The sequence below is a fragment of the Toxotes jaculatrix genome, chromosome 5 (assembly GCF_017976425.1).
Source record: "Toxotes jaculatrix isolate fToxJac2 chromosome 5, fToxJac2.pri, whole genome shotgun sequence".
NCBI classification, from domain to species: domain Eukaryota; kingdom Metazoa; phylum Chordata; class Actinopteri; family Toxotidae; genus Toxotes; species Toxotes jaculatrix.
Window position 1 is genome coordinate 11,617,854 of NC_054398.1, and position 20,743 is coordinate 11,638,596.

A 20,743-nucleotide genomic window follows, 5' to 3' on the forward strand; every position below is an offset into this window, starting at 1 on the left:
ATGTTTGAAAATGCTGGATTTCTTTTTATAAAAAGATTTGTATTTGCAACTGAACAGATTTGCAACATCAGATGTTATGACAGTGATGAGAAGCAGAAAACAGCTGTAGCAGATTGATGTGAGAGCGTCTCTGCAGAATCTGCAAGCATGCATGCACCTTAATGTGCTTTCAAATGCCAAGAAGTAGCTGCAGTGGGGGTATCGTTTTGCCCATACCTGTTATAATACCATTTACACTTTGCTGCTACATGTTCTTAGAATACATTCACACTTCAGAAGATTTTTCTTTCCCTCCCATCCAACCTTAGACTGATTTATCTATATGTTGTGGTTACCTTGCTTTAATTCCAGCCCAGCGATGACAGCTAAGAGCTAAGAGCTTCCAGGGTGTGGCTGGGGGACCTAAGGGTGGGGCTCAGGTAAAGCAGATAGAGAGGTCATTGTGGAATGTTTGAGATTCCTCTGCAGCGCAACTTCGGCAGTGAGTACACCCAGCCCCCCAATCTGCTTGCCGCCACCCAACTTTGGTTCCCTTGCCTCCTACCAGGCACTCCACTTCCCCTCCCCTCCTTCCATGCACCCAATTCATGCTCTCTGCCCTGCAAGTGGAACCTGCTCAGTCATGCCAGTCTGCCTCCTTGTTCCAGCTTAACTACCACATTCATTTAAAAGGTGGAAAATCATCCTCAGCAGTGCCAGGTGTGGCATTCCCCCTGTGAGTGTAATGCTGTATTTTGCCAGGTGTGCCATCAGCATGTCTGAGTGAATAAGACAACAGTATTGCCATATATGAGGGGGATCTGGCCTGGGGAGGCTTTGGTTTCTGACCTTGAATCTCTAAGTGAACGATGAACAACACATACCGAGTGGTTGCCAACACTGATATCTGTTCGAGATAATTAGCTTAGATTACTATGTTCCACTCTCAAAGGAAATGGGAAATGTGTGTGTGTGACAGATTGAGCAGTACCTTGTTTTATTTGTCGCAATCACGAGGACATAAATAAAATGTTCTGTGTGAACATGCATGCAACTATGTGCCTTTCAGACTGTATAATACAGGTTCTGATGTCTCTTTTTCCTTTTGGAGAGCCAAGCTGTTCTCAAACATCCTTACAAAAAGCCTGTTAGTTTTTTTAATGTTATGATTGATTGATTGGTGTATCTGTGCACAGCATATACAGTGCATATACAGGTGGGTGTACATCCCATGCATGGACCACTCAGGCAGACTCAATAAGAATGACAGCATGAGCACAATTCCAACGTCACAGAACAAAATTATAACAAATTGCCAGATTTGTCCATCAATCAGTAATCAGAATCATGTGCTCATTATCAAGGGACTAACCAGGTATTCCTTTGAAACCTTTATGGGTGAATTGATTGATTTATGAGATTGGAGGCGGCAGTGCGGTCAGGAATCCAGGTGTACAACTCTGCGAGTTGAAGGTGCCAGACGTAGATTCCGCTGAGAACAATAGAATGGACGAGGGATGTGTGATATAAAGCTAGCGTGCACTGGAAACGTTGGCTGAGACCAACAGAAGGCTAAAGGTGTCACTGATAGCCAAGGGAACAAAACCTCAGGCAGTTAGCGAAAGGAGTGGGACAGATGGAAAGAGAGAGGGTGTGTCAGAAGAGGGAGAGAGCAAAGAAGTGAGAGAGAGTCCCTGTCCAGCTGTATGACAGCAGTGTTGGCCTGGTGCATAGAGCTCTTCAATGGCCCAGTAAATGCTGCTGGAATGAAAACCAAATCAGCACTGCAGACTTTTTACCTCACGTTACCTCTCCTGTTCCTGCTCCTCCTCCTTCATCCCATATTCCCTCCTTGCCTTATGGCCTCAGTCGGTCTGGTCTGGCAATGGTATGGTTTTCATTAGTCAATTACAACCTCTGAAGCTGGCTGCTTTTCTGAATCACTCTTCTTTCCTATTTTTGCTTTTCCTATTTTTCTTTCTCCTTTCACTCTGCTTGGTACCACATTCCTTTGAGTTTTTTTCTCTCTGATTTTTCACTTAATATCAAAGCTCAACCAACGAGTCACTGCAGTATGTTATAATGTTACTCAGTGTTTCCTTATATACTGTAGCAGTCACCTTTGGCCAATTTAAATTTGATGTGTTTTTAATTTAAAAGGGCCACGTTCACAAATTATCTTCCAAGCTTAGTGCATACCAGCCTCTTGCATCTGCATGTGCATGTAGAGATGTATGCACAGAGCAAGATACACAGCACATTCTCACATGTAGGAAAAGCCAACACATGCAAGCCTTCACTTGTTCCTTTGCATTTATCAATGCATGCAACAATAGGATAGCTCAATATGCCTTCTGGGATTAAAACAGTCAAACACTGAATAAAACCTCAGCTGTGTTTCGTAGACACATTGAGGGTGTTTCTCAAAGATGTCGATGAGGGTTTTCTCTGTGCTGTCAAAGTGCAGTAAACAGGCCATGTCCATGGAATCACTCAAATACGACCATGCCCCATGGCATGGGAATGAACCAAGAAAGTATTCCTCAAATTCTAGACTTGCGAGTACTTGCCTATTAGTTTTTCAGTATAAATGACTGTAATATCTGAAGCACGTCAGGTGCCATATTGCAGGTTGTCACTGGTTTGTTACAATGTAAATAATTTAATACAAAGTACTGCATTATTGTGAAATATTAGCAGCCAAAAGCAGGTGCTAGCAGCTAATAGACTTGACACCATATCTGTAAAGCAATGGCCTATAATAACGGTCGCAGTGTGTGTTGAAGCTAGGGTTTTGTAGGATAAAAAGGTCATACAAAGTGCAGGGCAGTAGGCTGTGTGTTCGCTCTAGCCACAGACATGGCTGTAGTACAGCCAAATTATCACTAAACACCACAAAGTCTCACGGAGACCCAGTTCAGCATTTCCTCCCAGATAAGTGTTTCCTCTGCTCTGAGCCCATTTATTGTTGTCAGGTTCTTGCTGCCTGAATCCATTCAACAAGCAGTTTTTTTATTTGCTATTAATGGCAACCTCATCTTTTTTCAAATGACATTTCATTGTGGATGATCTTTAGTTTACTAATGTGAATGAAGAATGTTGATTTTTATACCTGGTCTGAGTTTCTTTCCAGTTCCTCTCATGATCTCTTACTCATATTATCATAAATCTCCCCTCAGTAATCTTTGTTTGGAGATGTTTAATGTCTCATTGCTTTGGTTTAGAGTATAGATCACTGGTGTGGAAGGGATACTGTGGAAGGGATACTTGGATTCATTCTGTCCTTTTATGTTCTGGCTACTTCACATGGAGAGGAATGATTTAAAACCGTTGAGTCACAGTTGAGCAATTGTTGAAAAAAAAATAATTGTCCTCTGAAAAAGACAATGCTTCTCTAATATCAGGGTTGGTTTTTGTGTGTCCTGACCGTGTCCATGTGAGTTCAAAGCATAAATAGTAATTTAATGTTTATCTTTTCACATGCTCATATTTTGAATGATGACATAGTTTCAGGGCCATCGATTATTTCCAGTTTTGGCAAATGGATACATCAGTTATGTTTCTAAGTAATATATACTATCTAAACAAATATATGTTGTTTGTTATGAGAACATTTTAGATTTTTTAAGCCTGAAGGCCTGTAACCCAGCTGACCACTTTCCCTTAGACCTTAGGAGAAAACCAGGGGTGGGGGCATGAATATAATAATCTCCTGACAACTATTATGATTTTTAGCTCCGTTTGAAGGCACATAACTAAGTTAATGAACCAAAATTCCTGCTCTAGGCTTTAGCCAGCCCACCTCTCGTATCAGTTTTTTTGCATTTATTATTTTTGATGGTTGAAATTTATCATCCCCACCCAGTTCACTGTGGAGAACAGAGTAAGGTACAAGCTGGACTCTAGACTGCATTCACCACCTCACCTGATTTAGATGGAATCCCACTGAGACCATAAAGCCTGCCAGCAGGGAGGGTAAGCAGGGATGCTGCGAGGGGATAAGGGAGTTAACACACACCGGGAGAAAAGCACACCCACACAGTGCAGACACACAATCACAAACCACACACAGGCACACACAGAGGCGCATGGATGTAGTGTTTCATATGTGTTCTCACAACACATCTTGGCCATCCTGCTGTGAGAACATCAGCTCCTCACGGTTACAGTAGTGCACAAATGCTAATGATCACATCTTGTCTTTTTGGTACTTGTTTTGTGTATGTCACCTGTACCCCTTACTGAATGAGGCAGGTGTAACTCCGGGGGGGCAGAGCAGGTTGTCCATATGAGCTCCAGGCTCATATTGTCCAGATGTACGAGTCTCCTTTAACAAGACACTGAATCCCAAATACCATGGGATTTGTATATGTGGGGAAGAAAGTACGTCACTTTTAAGAAAAGCATCTGCCAGAGTGAATGTGGAAAGTAATCAGAGTGATAGCTCGCGAGACTGATATGTTTCTATTTTTTGATTAATAGAATTGGAATAATTGAACTGAATGGAGACCTAATAAAGTTGTTTCTTCTTAAGCCACGTTCTCTCCCTTCCTTGTGCACACTCCCTAGGTCTTTTAGTTTTTTAATTTAAATTCCCATTTGTAGTCTCTATTAGACAGAAAATGGGCAAATGCTTCTCTCTGGGTCAGGGGAGGAGAGACGTGTTCCCAGCAGTGAAGTCATATGCTTACTAAGCAGAGATACAGTGAAGAATGAGAGGAAAAACAACTTTCACCTTCTGGCCATCATCCTAGTGTTTTTTTTTATTTTATTTTATTTTTTTAAGAAAAGGGATCACAAACCACTGAATCACTTTGTTCTTCTCTCCTCTCCTTCTTTCCAAAAAACAAATAAGGAATAGAAAAGGACACCTGAAAAGGGTATAGAGTGGTACACACAGTGGTTCCCATCTTTAATAACTGATATGACTTAAGTTTCCTACCATGTGTGTATGAGTGTTTGTGTAAATGTGTGGGTGTGTGCATGTGTGGATTTGCGGTTGCACGGCTGCGTCTTTGTGTCTGTGCGTGTATACACGTGTTTGTCACAATGGTAAAAGTACTTAACTCCTTGTGGTTGCAGCTCTGTGGTCTCATGGACTAGATGAACTCAAACGTCACCACACACATACACAACTCAGAACACCTCGAGGCGACTCCCCATGGCAGGGTGCCCAGTGTGTCACAAAACCACACAGTTGTGCATTCCCAGACTCTGAGAGTGGGATTAGATTAGTAGAGTGGAACGCTTGCATCTGTAGGCGATGGCTGTGAGTTTGTCTGATTGCATGTGTGTGTTTATTTGTGTCTGCACATAAACGTGGTCTGTGAGACTGATGCCAGCTCAAGGTGTGTGGGAAGGAACACTCAGCAGTGGCTGCATTTTTATTGGATTATGTGAATGTTCTCCAGTGAGCTCCCATAGGTCAGCATTTTATGGTGGCGTAAATGGCTCTGTCTGCCACATGCCCGTTTTAGCTGGTGTATAATTTGATGTCTTTACACTGAATAGCTTCTTTGACTGGCAGACAAGTCATGTATGACTCAGTGCTACCTCTTCTGCCAGAAAACCAAATTTGTTTGACTGTTTTAGTTCTTAAACGTAAGAGTACTGATAACTACTGATACTAAGGATAGCTCGCTGGATCCCTGTGTTGTAAAAACATACTGTTTAAAAGTAGTACTCCTGTACTGTGCTCAAGCAGCTTTGTGTCTCCTTGACTGTATGATAAGCATGTGTGCCAGATTTTTAGGCTTTGGCATCTGATGTGAAGGCTAAATCAGAGTCAGCAGGTTCACTTTTGTTCTTCATGACCACCCCTACCTGATGTGAGGTTGATAAAAGAGCAAAACAGATCACAGACATCATTGCTTGCTATCAATTTGTCCCATAAAGCACAAGCCAAACACAGTCAGTGGTGGATGTGTTAAGTAGACCGTAGATTTGGAAATTATACCGCAGTTACTTCCAGTGACACTGTGATTACTGACATTGTGATTGTGGCTGACAGGCATTCTAATGAGAGCCAATATCTGCCACAGCTTTGGGCAGAGAGTTTTTAGCTACAAGAACAATAATGCAATTTAACAGCAGCCTATCAATCCATATTTTGGTGGAAAAAAGACTGGAACATATTGATCATCACAGGTGGTTGACAGGAGTGAAGTCAATAATCCTGCAGGAGTGTTTTTTTTTTTTGTTTTTTTTTTTGGACACAACTTTCTTTCTACTGTGAAAACTTACCACAGCGATATTTCAAGCCTGCAGAAGTTGAGTATTTGATGCTGAAAATTTTGGGTGGAGTATCGCTTTGAGCACATCATGGAGGTAAGGTCTATGTCTAGAGTGTTTGCATAGGCATCTTATCTGTTTATGTGCATTATGTGCATGTTAACCATGTGTACGGAGATGGAGAGCCTCAAGGCCACTAAAGGCTTTAAATGCGTGTGTTGTTTCTGCTTAGATTGTGTTGAGTGTCTATTAAAGAGGTGTTGAATGGATATTGTGGAGGGTGGTGAGAGTGGGCGTATTGTGGATGGGTTTGGTGTTGATAACCCAGTGAGCAACTGCAAGTCTTCACTACTGTAACTGCCGCTGAAATCAACTTTGAAGCACTGAATTGACGGTGAACAAATGGTGGCAGAGACAACTGAGGGAAAAAACAGCAGATAGGGACAGGGTGGGGGATTGAGTAAGCAGTGATATGCCGAGGGAGGAAAGAGGAGCAGGATGCCACCATCTGTTAGCCACATGCACGCCCCACAGCAGTCACATAAATCTCAGCCGTGCTCAGCAATGCAAGGCTGCATTCCGCCCAGCTAAACGTGCACTGGCTAGCTACCTCCACACAAATGTGCAGCTCATGCATCATACAGACCTCTCTCATACGTTAAGCACACATACTGCAGCAAACGCAATGATTAGATCAGGACCCGGGATTGATCTTTGAGCAGTGCATTGGAAAGCACTTCTTCAGTGGGGAATTGTGATAGTGATCGGTTGCTGTAAATTTAATTAACAACTTGCCAGTGTGTAGAGAATTAAGTAAGGCTTGGTAGAACAGTTACACAATCATTTTAAATGTGCTGCTGTCACAGTAGACCCATGAATTATAGTTCCTAACTACTGGCTAGAAATCTGTAGGAAAAATTCTGCAGCTAGGCAATGGTTGATTTAAAAGTTGTTTATAAAGGCAAAGTTCTTCTGTTCTTCTGGTGTGGTCCCTTGGCCCTCCACTGCACTAGGAACAGTGGATGTGCAAATACACAGGGCACACACACACACACACAGTTACAGGTCACCAAGGTTAAAGTAAAGCTTAAGCAAGGAAATGTGTGGATGACTTGGGTCTTCCTGTGCTCTACAGATGGGCTGGAGACTTGCACTGCTGATTCTTCTCACCTTGTTTTTTGACAGTTGCTATGCTGCAATGTAGGTGTGTGTCCACTCTGGTGAGTGGAGACAGCGATTGCAGCTTTCATGGCAAAGTCACTTCTCATGCCTTTGCCCATCTTCTGTCCATTGTCATGTGCACTAAATCGCATTAAACCTGTATTAACATATGCATCAGCCATAGTAATGTGCTTTGTGTGTGTTGCATTGGTGTATGAAAATAAATAAATAAATGAAATAATTCAGTAGCATCTTGCAGCTGGCATTGTAGCCACAGGTGAAATAGTGAATAATGTTTTTAAGATGATTTCCTGGAAAGTGATGCAACAGCGCGCATCTCTCTATTGGCAGTGTTTGCCAGATAAACTATGGCTTGCACTTTAAACTGATTATATCTGCAGCTGTTTACCCACAGTACTTTATAATACTTTAAATAAATAGTACAAAATTACTGGTGATAGTGGGAGAAATGCGCAGACTTGCAGTATCTCATCTCTTCTTTTCAGTTCAGTAGTCTGTTTTCCTACCATTTAGTAGTAGTTGATCCTCAGACCTCTGATGTGACTTGGAGTTGTGAGAGTGACCGTTGAATTTCAGCTTCAAAGGAATTCTCTCTCCAAAAATGCCAAATTAACTATGAAATTTCCTTTCATCAGGGGAAAAGATGCATTTGCACTTTTAGTTGTAATATAAAGAGGCATTTTATTCTATGCAATAGCTTGCATGTGTGGAGCTTATCTCCATGTTTGACCTTTTGTACTCTTTTAAAATTGTCTAAGATCTATAGAATGTGAAAGAAACGTGGTCATTTAAAAAAAAAAATCACATTTTCCATCTTTTGGATGCAGACGCATTTTTTTGGCTTTTTTGGTCTGATTTCATGGAACTTTAGATCGATTGAAATCATTGCTGGTGAAGAAATGATATAATAACATAGCGGCCAGAGATGAGTCACCACTAATTTCACGTTCCCCTTCAAACCCGCTGTTCAATTGTACCGTTCAAGCACTGTGGGTGAACGGAGCCCAGCCAATGAGAAAGCCCAGTCATGACATCACAGTCATGCAGTGTGGCAGATTGATGAGAACGATCCAGAAAAAACATCAGAAACACAGCAACAGAAGCAGGAGTTTAACTCTTCTTTCAGTATTCACAGCAATGATCAGCAGAATTGGTTAGGGGGTGGCATCCGGCCAGAGGTCTTGCTTACAAGGCAGAAACACACTGACACTCTACGGTTACTTTAGGATGAGGAAACCATAAAATAATCACAGCCTCTGAGAGTGCCATTGCTGCACGTCCATCATCAGTCCCTCATCAGCATGCTTCTTCCATGAGGCAGCAAGAATCGCAGCCGAAGTGGCTGCTTGCCTTATCTTGTGTGAATGAAGTAAATGCGGGAACGTCCTCTGGAATACAATTGAAGCCTATGGGGAACACTGCACAGGGACTATGGATCTTAGGTATTGTTCCAGTAACTCTTGGAGAGACAGCTGATTAATCTCCAATTTTCCAAGTACATTAACAAAATGACCAGCTGATGAAAGCTTTGGCATGCGAAGTTTGTATTCGTCCAGCTGGATTTGCTCCAACAACAAAGTCAGCCAGCTGCCCAGATGCCGATTAATCCATGGTTTTAGCTTCTTCCTGCTAACTCTAATCTGGTTTACCATTATCAGAACACAAATCAGAAATACTGTAGCTAGATGCTTCTCTCTGAATGCCAAAAAGATTTATAGCACTGTGTATCATCAGGATGGGCTGATTATGCAGCCAGTCACATGCTCAGTCAGCAGCTGCAGGACAGGGACAGCTGTGACTTCCTGAATCCCAACTACTGATATTGTTGCCAAGCCAGGCTAATCACAGCTGGAGTAATTTCATTCTGATATAATATGATGCAGCTTACATTGAGAAACCTAGACACATTTCATGAGCAGGGATATTACCTTGAAAAAAGTTGAAAATGAAAAGTGCTCAAGGTTGTACGCAGCATCTTTAAACATGTACTCCACAGCTGGTTGAATCTATTCCAGGTATTTTAGGATTCAGAGCGTCTGCCTAGCAGCAACAGAGCGCTACTGAGGGGTTTATTTAACTCATTTGACATCACTTGATGACATAAAAATGATGAATGGTTGAACAACAGTGCGTAAATCTATCTAATCTGTACATAATGTGAAGCTAACCAGGCAAGGAGTGAAGGGAAGAACACCGGGAGCACATTTCCCAAATTAGCTGTTGAATAAAATTAGATCACTTGGTGTTTTAGGAGATGATCACAAGAAAGTTAATGAAAGAAACACTATTGTCATACTGGTACTGGCTATCCCGTGTGCTTGCCTCACAAAGCATAAAATTTGTTCATCTTCCCTCGCTGACTTTCTTTTTCTCTCTTCTACTTCTTCCTTTCATCCTCAGCCAGACGTTTTTGGACATGTAAGATGCAAAAAAAATGCAGGAAGGAGAAGAAGAAAGAAGGACAGTTCTAAAGGAATATGGCTCGTATTAATCTGGAAATATTGCTTTACCTCATCTGAACTAAATTACTGGTCTGAACTCGCTGTCCTCAGAAAGCAGGCAGAGCGCCACCGGCAGCCCAGATGGGCAAGGAGTGGTCGGCAGATCTGTCACCGTGACCACGGTGAGCACATGAACCCCTGGTCTGTTGAGCTCTGTAGCTGTCCTTTTATACGGCGGATCAAAAGTGTTTCTTTGTTATTGTTGGGCTCAGATTTTATACTCAGGGGCAGCAGCTCTGGAGGAGAATCCAGAAGTTTTGAGACGCCTTCTCTCTTTCTCTCTCACTCACTCACTCACTCTCTTTCTTTGTCCCATTTCCTGCTATCTTTGAGATTTTGTTCATGTGTATTGTTAAGGAACCAAAAGACCCTCTAAACAAAGATGTGAGGCTAATAAGAGATGATCTGTTATTGTAAAATATTAATGCTATCCTTTTAGTTTGTTGAACAATTCTATGAAACATTTAAAGACATGGTCAAACTACTTGCCTCGCTGTTGTGTGGGATCCAATTGTGCATCGCTGGAGGCCATGAAATCTATAGTTAGATGAGGGGAGCAGGCTTATGGTGTGGATAAAGCTTGCCAAGGCTTGTGGTTCACACTGGTAAGGAGTAGAGGCAGGCACAAGTGACTGTAACATCTTTCACTGCTACTCCGAGGAATTTAAAGGTGTGATCACGCACGGTACAAGTAAACACTGGCCCATCTGCTTTCTCTAACCCATAACTGAGCAGAAGTGACACACAAAAATTTCACTGTGCTGCATAGAAAGATAGACAAGAGCCTCAGAGAGACAAGAGATAGATATATGACTATTACGTAATATTAATGGCTGGTGGCAATGAGTCAAGCAGTACTTGTTGCTATGATTGCTCATAGGTTCACCTGTCAGGGATGAGGGCCACTGTTTTTATTGGAATGGTTTATAACTGTGAATATGGTAAAATACAAGGTCGCATCAGATGAAAGGCTTTGTTGCATCACTCTCCTGTCCTCAGACCTGTAGACGTGATGGCCCCTAGAGATGAACAGAGGGCTGCGTGAGCCGATCAGAAAGAGGGGGTCAGTGGAGGAGGAGGAGGATCGGGCTGTTTTTGCTCTTACATGAACTCCAGTTTTCACCTTTGAAAAATTTATAAGACAGAGTAAAACTGTGATTTATCTCCACCAATAATCTTTCTTGAAAGAAATCATAAATTACCTTGCAGATGCCCCTGACAACAGTCTCTAACAGAAACCAGCAGGAATGTTATGGTAGGTATGAGTGACAACAAGCAAACAGGCTGGAGTGCCGTAATTTTTCAGTTATAACTACTAAAAACATACAGTACATTCCACACCGTACATCAGTACTTACATATTAGAGTTAGGGGCAACCTGATAAATAAAGGCAAAACACAGAATCAGATAATCTAATAATGAAAAAATGGACTTAAGATCTGATGAGACTGTACTCATGTAAAAAAAAACAATGGTCATAGGTCATCTGTGCGAGCAATTAATACGACACAGTGACATTTTATTGTTAGAGGACCTCTAGTTGCTGTAGTAATTATGATGGGAACAAAGGAGGAAGTTGGCGTAATATACAGAATGTCAAAGTCCTCAGCGGGGGGATGTCATGGTAGATGAATGGGCCAATCAAAGACAGGACTTTCACACTGTTTGTTGCCTGTGTGAAAACGTGAAACGTGTTGTTTCTTCTAGCCGTGACCATTCCACAACCTTAACTGTATCTTTATTGCTGTAACCATGACAACGATGGTCCCCTAAACATAAGCAAGTACTGGTTTTAATCCAAAACATGTAACTTTTCCCTAAACCTAACCAAGTAGTCTTTGTGCCTACACCTAACCAAACCGTGACCATTACACAACCTTAACTGTGTGTGTTTATTATTGTTACCATAACAAAGAAGGCCTTCAGCTGGGTCTGATATACCTACTGCTGGTGTGCTCCTATGAGTCGTATCCAAGGGAAGGGACAAGAGATGTATATAGTTGTTTCGGTTGCAAGACTCACTGGATCTGATAGTGAATCCAGTCAGTGGGTAAAGTGGGTAATATAAATAAAATATATCAGTACAATAAATATAACAAACTACACTCAATATGAGGAATGTCCTATTCAAGATTTATTACCTTTGATCTCACTGTCTTCCTATTGAATAGTATATATATATATATATATATATATATATATATATATATATGTGTGTGTATATGATATATGAGTATTTGCCGTTATGAAACAGGTGCATAGCCTAAGGTGGACAGTTAGTAAAGCAGTTTACATACGCTTGACAGCTGAACAGCTCTGCGTTAGGCTAGGCTCCATCTCAGCATTCTTTTGATGGTTTCCCATGCCTATAATGTTTTGTATAATGTGCATATGTTTTGTATCATATCTGTGGAGACAGGGGTGAGAGTCAGTGTTGATCTGTTGTTGAACGAGGGTTGGGACAGGATTTGGACAGCATGATCAAAATATTGAGGTTCAAATGCAGTTTTTGCTTAAGAGACATAATGCATATGAGAAAAATATAATTTAGAAATATATATATATATAAAACTCAATCATATTAAGTGCAAGGAGAAGGCTCCAGTGCAAAAAGATATTTTTGACAGTTGTTGGGCCTGCAATAGGGTTACAATAAAGTAAGGATCTGATATGAACTGGGAGTGATATTGCCCATAGGGATGAAGAGAAAAATTGTTTTGGATGCTATTCGTGCAGACTAGACCAGAACAACCCTGTTCAATATCCTTAAAGTGCAACACATATGAATGACGTGATGTGGCTTCACGTCAGTTTCATGCATCAGTTTATGCCCACAGCACATACTGACTGGGAAGAAGTAGAAGTAGACATGGTACAGTAGCTGACTTGCGACATTCTTGCAAGCAATATATTAAATATGCTGCATGTCTGAAGCATTGTCCTGACAAGTTGACATATGTCACTGCAGGCTGACGTGTATCAAGACGCAGTCAGTTTGTGTTGTGTTTCATCACAATTGCATTGAGTCAACCATGTGTGAATGTATTATTTTTTATCTCTTTTTTTACTTTCACTGACTAAGGCCAGCTGTCATTATTTTCAGACTGCAAACAGAGTGTAGTGGCCAGAGTGTAGTATGTGCTGAGCACCGATCCACTTATTAATGAAATGGGTGCATTGGACACCTCCATTGTATGACAGTAGATCTGGCATCAGATAAATGCTTCTTTTTTTTCTCCCTCCTCTTTGAAGCCCCTCTACTCATTCTGCCTGACGCATGTCATCACGGGTTGACACGTCGCCTCATCAGGATACGTGGCTGTCATATTTCCAAGCATCAGTGTGCATCAACTCTTTGGAAATAGGAGAAATTGTTCTCCTCAGACTGCCAAATCCCTGTTACTGTACATTGATTTCTTCTTTTGTCTGTATTGCCTGGTGTGTTCTACAGCATCAAGTGACTCTTCTTGACGACACACATGTATTTAACAACAAGCCTGCCTTACAGGGCTAAAAGATGTTACCATCCCCCTCCTTCTTAAGAGATGCAGATTCTGGTCAGTGTCTCCCATATTTTTGCATTCACCTGGCTTGCATATAGCTGAACTCTGACCTCAGGGAGCACATCCCCGTGGGAGAGGGAAATGTGCCTGTGAGAGGCCCACTCGTGGGCGGCAGAGTGGTTTTATACACAGACTGGCATTATCTGCATCTCCTACTCCACTCAAAGGACAGGGCCACTAAATATACGCTGTGAGGCCTTCCCAGGCTCCTCTGGGCTGGGGAGATGCAGCCGCTGCTTGGGCCAAAGGCCAATGACATGGCTGCCGACCTCCACTGAAAGTATTTTTAAGGTCAATTACAGGGTACAGTGCCTTTAGATGGCCAACTGGTGCTGAGGAGGCCTCATATTAAAGGTTTATGTGGAGAGGGACCAGAGAAGTCTGCCTTAGCTCACCCCAGCTCCCATTGTTACCACACACCCACTGAGACATTGCACTGTGAAGGATTCATGGGGTGATGCATGCGGCATGTGTTGTGTGTACTGAAAGAGAGACTAACACAGTGAGATAGAAAAAAACTCAATAAGTATGATGGATTGTTATTAAGTTAAAGATTAATTATCAAGCTGACAGTGTGTTGTTGAACTTCTTGGTGGAAAGCAATGTTTATGTACTGTAAAAGTCACTGAACAAACTGCATCACATTTATGTAGAAAATGTGATAAAGAACGACAAAGTCCACATTAGGAGGAGGGTTAGGGTGGATGGATGGGTCAACAAAACAGAGGACTGTCTCCTGTGTGACAGTCCGTTAGTAAGTCTGCTTAACTAACATAACTATGTATTTATTATTATAACCATGACAACAGAAGTCTTCTAACCTTAAGGAAGTGCTTATTTTAACCCAGAATATGATCTTTTCCTAAACCTCACCAAACTGTGACTGTTCCACAACCCATGTGTTTGTTTGTTTTTTTTTACTGTTACCATGACGATAAAAGTTCAGTACACCTGTAGCGGGGTCTGATAAACCAACTGCTAGTGTACTCCTATGAGTTGTATCTGAGGGAAGGTACAAGAAAAGTGTAACGTATGATCAACTTGTTGCAGGAAGATCCCTCCTAAGACGATTCCAGTGGAAGAGCATGAGGTCCAGATCAAGTCCCCATTCCATTCCTCAAACCATAGTAAAGTTCTAAAGCTGAAACAAACAGTAGTCAGAATAAGTTAAGTCAAATGGGCATTTTTAGTTAGTTACAGTAGTTTCAGTATGAAATCTTTATGTCACTATTCCTCCATCACACCCTGAATAAGAAAACGGTATCTGGGAATATTTGGGTAAATTTGAAAGATACTCACTTGAGTTTTGAATAACTCAGACTGGTGAAGCTTTATTCATTAGCTTTGATTGAATTTGAAATGCAATTTTGATGTACACATGTGAGTATTGTTTCAAGATAGACTTTTTGAACCTATACTTTAATACCATAGTATTGATTATGGTGGTGATTTAAATGGATGTTATTATACAATGACTTTTCATCATTCAGGCTGGCCTCATAAAGTTGGACAAGAAAACAGTCAACAGAACAACAAAGAAAACATGCAGCGTTTTTATCCATACAGACACAGACAGATAATAAACGCTGAATAACAAAAATACTTTGTTGCTCATTAGAGGGCTTATCTTAATCCTCCGCTCCTACACATATACACACACACTCACACAAGCCCCATTCTCTCTTCATAGGCCACACACACAGACCCACTCAGCTGACCAACACTCAATATAAATGAACATCCAGCGAGATGATTTTGGTCCTTTTCATGATTCATTCCAACACGACTCCAGCCGGCCATAAATACAGGCCTGTCAAAATGTGTTCTACCCCACAGAGTGGGGAGTGGTGGACGGTACAGTAGACACCATTCACCTCTCTGTGTGTTTGGGGGGAGCACAGGGAAGGTTGGATTTGGTGGCTTTGGTCTCCGTGAAGAGTGAAGTATTGATGGGACAAAAGTGAGGGGAAGGATTGAAAGGCCTATTTGTGCAGATGAGGGCCGGGCATCTCTGTGTTTGCTTTGCTGTGGCTCTGCTGCAGTTCAATGGCAGCTCTATCCACCACCCTTCTCTGTTTCAACCCAGACGCTTTAGTCGAACAAAATAAAGACACCGGAAGTTGGCACCCAAAGAGGAAACATCGATATGTGTTTTAGTATTTAACTGTATCACTTTATCACTGTGTTCCAGACATAAATGACATTTTGACTCAGTTACCCTTCAATTAACTACAGTTTAGCCTGAGACACCAGTCTAGCGAGGCACAGCATAGTGATTATCTTGTTTTCACTGTGTGAACATGATTAGCAAATCGGCTGAGTTTTTTAAGTGCCTAAGATTAAAAAAAACAAACATTATTTCTACTATGCAGAGTAAATTAAGAAATGTTTGACAAAAATTAGAAATGAATTAAATATGAAACAAGGCTGCTACGGATATTTATTAAGTACCAAATGCAGCTATGCAAGCAGCACATTTTTCCACAGGACTGATATTTATTGTTCTTTGTGTAAGGTAATTATGAGGAGGCCGGGATTCTTGTGCTTGATAAATCGCTTTTTTGTGATATAATTCTTGTTCTAATCAGCGCTCAGCATGTTATTCTTGTGAATGGTGTACTCAGAGCAGCATTGCCAGAAATTACATCCATATTGGATGATTTACATTCGTTGCCAACATTCAGTGCCAACACAGTAAGTAGTATTCCCCTTTATGTGGCTAAGCAGAAAGTAAGGGTGTGGAGGGTGGGGTGATGGATGGGTGCAAGGTACATCCGACTTTCAGGCATGGGACCGGAGTTAGTCTGTAATTAATGTTTGCCGTTTTATTACCCATAGCTGTGATCTTTCCCTCACCTTAAGCAAGTGTTTTAGCTGTCTTATACTGGCCGTACTTAGTTATGCATCCATGAAAATCACTCAATCTGTATTTGCCCCAATACTGACCTTGTTAAGGATATCAGGCAGGACATGACCAGACCACGTTAAATACACTTTCCTTGTCTGTGTCCACTATCAGTTACATTCTTTCAGCCACAGCAAGCTGCTGCCTTAGTTTTATGGTTTTTTACTTTATATAAGTTGTCCAAATGCGTTCTGAATATCAAGGTACCCAGATTGTGAAATATCAGCAGATATTCTGAGTTGAGTAGTTGGAATTAATATCGGGAGACAAAAAGTCATCCCTAACCAAAACCAACTAACCTTTTAGTTGTCTAACCACACCTGGACCATAATTTATTTGCTCTTGCCCTTGAAGCTATTACTTAGACTTCATTAAAGCAACATTTGATTGTTTTTAAGAATAAGAAAAGTGCTTTTCCAACTAAAAACTAAGTCTATCTTTGCTCCTCTAAGAACATGAGGCACTTAGAAAGCCTTAGTCTTTTCCCCATTTTTCAACTCTTCCTCTTTCACCTCTAAATCGCCCAATCCCACCCCACCCCACCCCACCTCTTCCCAGTCCAAACCCCCAGCCCTTGTCTTCCTGGGAACATCATCACTCCTGGTCCACATGGCGGGGCGAGTACACATCGCCATGCTGCTATGTCTACACTGGCTGGGGTGCCCCCTGTTTGCCCTGGGGGAGAGCATGTGTTCATGGCCGCTGGGCTCTCTGGGTCAGAAATGGCACACCAGGGTGTGATGGGCTCTGCCCATCCCTGGTCATGGCCATGGTAGGTGTGAAATTCCCAGAGCTGAGGCTGGCCACTCGGCACCCGGCAGCTCCAGAGCCCAAAAGCTGCACAGACAGATGGAGTGAATGGATGTGTTAGACCTTTTGGTCAGCCACGATTACCTATGTCTCAGTTGAAACCCACAGTCTCATTTTTCTGGGACACTTTCTTGTCTCATGCCATAAACACACAATAAGCTAATAGAACTAGTCCTTGTGTTTGTAAAATCATGTATTTTCCTGCTACAAAGTCTTAGTATAATTGTTTTTATTGGATATTTCAGGTGTGTAGCCATCAATGAGTCATGGAATAATGTCACCATATGTAGTCAGTTCCTACACTCAGTGCCCTTAATTGAGAGTTACGGGAAACTTGGTGCTGGTGGCAATGGGAAGCCCTTTCATTGGAGATCTGGGTGTGTCACCAGCATAACCTGGAATGACCCTGGTACTGTACATCCTCACAGCAATTGTGGCAAAATCATTTTGCAGATATAATTTTACAACCTGGAAGAAAAACAGTGCTCTTAGTGTACCTTACCGGCTCGGATACCGTGCTAGCGACGTGCATGTCAAGGTAATTATTGTATAAAAGACAGACCAGAGACTTGATCTTTTCTGTAGCAACTTTTGTCAAGTCTTGTTCGAGAAACAGTGCCGGTTACCACAGATTAATGACTGTGTGTGCTTCAGAGTGCACCAAATACTTGTGGCACGCAGCCAGGATATGACACTTGATTCCACTGTCTTTCTGCCATGCCTATACTGATTCATCCTTTTGTCTTTCAAGTCCAAAATTATTTCCTAAATATTGTCTCCTTGTATTTTTCAGAAGAAAAGAGAAGCTACTGTATAGAGCATGAATGTTAGCAAGCTTTTCCCATGGCTCTGTTTAGCTTAAGAAAAACATATTTAGTAATAACTGTACTGTAGGTCAATAAATGTCTGCCTGTACATTGCCTCCAAAAGGTCACAGTTTAATTAGTTTTTTGACCCAGGTGTTGCTCCCTTAGGGGAGGTTAGAATACTCCAAGGTCATTAAACACTTTATATGGTTAGTATTGGTGTTTTATATGACTTTTTTCTGCCACTGAGAGAGAGAGAGTCCATTTAGACACCTTAGAATGTTGGCAGGGTAAGAATATGGGTTTAAGGGTAAAATATAAAAACCTGTGCTTTTTTTTAACCTTTTTTTAATGCCCCATATGAGCTAAAAATACTTGTTTAGACTAGTATAATACAAGCCACTGGTGTCCTGATATGCACATGCCCAGGGGCTAGGTTTAAACAATCTCCATATTCATCTTGGAAATGTTGAGGAGTCAAATTTAGGTTCATTCACTTTGATACATCTCACAAAGGTTTTCTGTGTTAAGAACACAGAAAGTCCCCTCTTTCCATCTGCCTCAACTCTGCTTTCAATTCAGGTCATTAAGAGTGAAATTTCAATTTCACAACAAACTATGATTGAATCCTGAAGTCTGTTGCGATTCCAGCTGCCATCCAAAAGCATGTTGTTTTGTGATGCTCTACATACACTTTAAATCCTATTGTATGTTCTTGTTCCATTTATCAAGTTCAGTTTACTGGCATGCATATCTAATGGTATATATCTGATCTTACCACAAACCATTTTTGTAGTTATTGGGGTTAAGAAGTTTTATTCTGTACAGTAATGTAGTTCTCCCTTTGGCCCATCCCAGTCTGGGGTTTTGCCAAACGTGTGTGATGCCTGACAGTCAGCCCTTTTCCTGCATCTTTTGAAATCCAGTCACAGAGGCAGCATGTTTTCGGCTTTTCCGTAACCTGAAGTTCCTGTGAGATGATAGTGTTGTGCTTCCTGCAGCCTGCTCTGTTTAAAGAGTGTTTGTAGGACAGTGGTGTTTAGATACTGAACCATATGTCCCCTAACTCTGACATTTAATGTTGTCCTTTTTTAACCAGCAAGTATGCTTATTTGCAATCAGGAGGACTTTTGACATTTTCTGACCTCTCGTCCCAATCTGTTGTTTGTATCTAGCAGATTTATTTGCACCAAGCAACATGTGGCGTTCTCATTATGCACTCTGTCTGTTTGTCTGAGTCTTTGGACTGAATTCAATTTTCAGTAACAGGAATCAAAAGAAGTGATAACATCTGTTATTTTAAATCTTCCTAATGACCTGTTATACAGTGGATAAAAGGAATGATAAAAAAATAAATGTTGGAAGAATAGCTCTTGAACCACAGCCCTAAAAATAAGCCAGGTACAGAAACCTCAGTTATGTAATCAAGAGGCAAAAAGGTTTATCCTCCCAAAAACAGAAACATGGAGGAGTGTGAAAGTGGTGTTGTGTGAAAAGGTTAGTGCCAAACTATCCCTCTACCTGTTTGTAAATGCTCTGTATGTACACTACAGCTCAACTCAGCCCCTAGTGGTTGGATATAAAATTGTGTTCTTTTTAGTAAATTCTATCTCAATCCTGAAATCCCAGTTTTTGATCCTGAGGCGCAATAATACCTTTTTGCAGCCAATTGTGACCGACAGTCTGTCATTACTGTTTTAATTGTCCTTATTATATGGCCACTTTGTGCTATTTTTATCTATTTACTATTGTTATGATAATGACAATTCTTGATTACATAGTAGACAGTAAACAAACAGCAGCTTTCAGATGTTGGATTAGTTGTTTCTCTGTCGCTAAAGCCTCAGATTAAAGACATAAAACACCAAAGAGCGGCCGTCCATGTCTCTGGTTTTGGAGGATTAGTGTTTCTTAGCAATAAAGTGCACCAAAATGAGTTCCACTCTCCTTTCTCTGTCAACCCTCTACCAATCCACTCCACCTGTCTCACACCCCAACCCCACGCCTGGGCTTTCACAGCCCACAATGAAGGCAGCCCATAACCTTAAGTACTGTTTTGTGGACCTGTGTAAATTTGACACCATTATACTACAGTGAGGGTCTGTGTAGGTGTTGATGTTCGTGTGGGAGATCGCCAGAGATCTGTATAATCCCTGTTTATCTCATCATGTGGTCCCAAAATACTTGCTCCCTTTTTTTATTACATCATTGAAACTTTTTGGTCCTTTCTGTGATCTTTTGAGTATTTTTTTTCACTGCAGTCTTTTCTGCAGTTTTTCATGTTATTTTGTAATGGTTCTTGCATTTCTCCCAGCTGTTCTTCTACTAAATAAAGTACTACTGTATATTAGATTTGTATTACTTCAGCACTGTCCTTTTCTGTGAAAGCACTTCAATCGGGACACCATATGTAGGATTGGCGGTCCTGGTGGATGTAGTGATGCGTTGTGGTAGTGGCTCTTTCTAATTTTCAGCAGGATCAAGGCTTAACTGTCATGCAATGAACTGGAGCTTGACCTGCAGCACTTACCAGTAAATGAGCTCCCTGAGATTCTTGGGAAATCACTTTGAACTTTAATTTTTGCTATTTCATGTCAAGGAGCTACAGTATAGTTTGACCTCCAATGAACCCATAACTGTAGGCTGTTTAGAGTATACTGTACTATATATTATTTTCAGTTCAGTTGAATGAATTCCTGATCTAAAACACTAGACTTTGCTCTTTTTTTTTTTTTTACTCATCCTTTCTTGTACTCTATACCCTT